This window comes from Helianthus annuus, chromosome 2 (genome assembly GCF_002127325.2).
Source record: "Helianthus annuus cultivar XRQ/B chromosome 2, HanXRQr2.0-SUNRISE, whole genome shotgun sequence".
In the NCBI taxonomy this organism is placed as follows: domain Eukaryota; kingdom Viridiplantae; phylum Streptophyta; class Magnoliopsida; order Asterales; family Asteraceae; genus Helianthus; species Helianthus annuus.
Window position 1 is genome coordinate 52,206,567 of NC_035434.2, and position 1,963 is coordinate 52,208,529.

Consider the following 1,963-nt stretch of genomic DNA (forward strand, 5'->3'; position numbering starts at 1 on the left):
GTTTTGATGTAGTATTGGGCATGGATTGGTTATCGCATAACCAAGCCCAGATTGTATGCAGTAGAAGGCAAGTAATAATCAAGACTCCATCTGGTGAATCTCTCACCATTCAGGGAGATACGCGTCATGGATTGCCTAAGCAGATGTCTATGCTCAAAGCGTCCCAATGTTTGAAGAATGGTTGTGTCATCTATATGGCACAGGTAACCATTGATGAGCAAAAGCCCAAAATTGAAGACATTCCCGTTATATCAGAATACCCTGAAGTCTTTCCAGAAGAACTGCCTGGTTTGCCACCAGACAGGCAAGTGGAATTCAAAATCGATATCGTTCCTGGAGCTGCACCTATTGCTAGAGCGCCTTATAGGCTAGCGCCAACGGAGATGAAGGAATTAAGAACGCAGCTAGACGATCTTCTAGCCAAGGGTTTCATTAGACCTAGTTCGTCTCCTTGGGGAGCACCGATTCTATTTGTCAAGAAGAAAGATGGTTCGATGCGTTTATGTATTGATTACCGAGAACTTAACAAGGTTACCATTAAGAATAGGTATCCTCTACCCAGGATCGACGATCTATTCGATCAACTTCAAGGGGCAAGCTACTTCTCCAAGATCGACCTGAGGTCGGGATATCATCAGTTGAAGGTTAAGGAAGAAGATGTGCACAAGACTGCGTTTAGGACTCGTTATGGCCACTACGAGTTCCTAGTGATGCCTTTCGGGCTCACAAACGCACCTGCCGCATTCATGGATCTCATGAATCGCGTTTGCAAGCCTTATTTGGATAAATTTGTCATCGTCTTCATCGATGACATTCTCATTTATTCCAAGAGTCAAACTGATCACGAGAAGCACCTCCGTTGTATTCTGAAGCTGCTCCATCAAGAAAAGCTATATGCGAAGTTTTCCAAATGTGAGTTTTGGTTGAGAGAAGTCCAATTTCTTGGACATGTGGTCAGTGAGCGTGGTATTCAAGTGGATCCCGCAAAAGTTGAAGCTGTCATGAATTGGCAGGAGCCAAAGACACCTACGGAAATCCGCAGTTTCCTAGGTTTAGCTGGATACTACAGGAGATTCATCGAAAATTTCTCAAGAATTGCAGCACCCCTAACTTTGCTGACTCGCAAGAATAGCAAGTTCAATTGGGGACCTAAGCAGCAGGAGTCATTCAATACTTTGAAGCAGAAATTAAGTAACGCCCCCGTGTTGACGTTACCTGATGGAATTGATGAATTTGTAGTCTATTGTGATGCATCACACACCGGGATGGGTTGTGTGTTAATGCAGAAAGGCAAGGTCATTGCCTACGCTTCACGACAATTAAAGGTGCATGAGAAGAATTACACCACTCATGATTTGGAATTGGGTGCCATTGTATTTGCACTAAAGTTGTGGAGGCACTATTTGTATGGCACTAAATGTGTGATCTATTCTGATCATAAAAGCCTTCAGCACCTGTTCAACCAGAAAGAATTGAACATGAGGCAGCGACGATGGATGGAAACTCTAAATGACTATGATTGTGAAATAAGATACCATCCAGGCAAGGCCAATGTAGTCGCAGATGCCCTGAGCAGGAAGGAAAGGATAAAGCCAATCAGGATCAATGCCAAAAGCATTGAGGTGAGGAACAGTCTAAATGAAAGGTTGTTAGCCGCACAAAAAGAGGCAGTGTTAGAAGCTAACTACCCCAATGAAAAGCTAGGAGTAACTGAAGAGCAGTTATCCTATGGTAAAGACGGAATCCTGAGACTAAATGGAAGAATATGGGTTCCTGTTTATGGAGGACTTCGAGACATCATCCTTAAGGAAGCCCACAGTTCCAGATATTCCGTCCATCCTGGAGCGGATAAGATGTACCAGGATGTAAAGGCAAATTATTGGTGGATAGGCTTGAAAAAGTCTATAGCCACCCAGGTGGCTAAATGTCTGACGTGCGCTCAAGTTAAAGCTGAACATCAGAA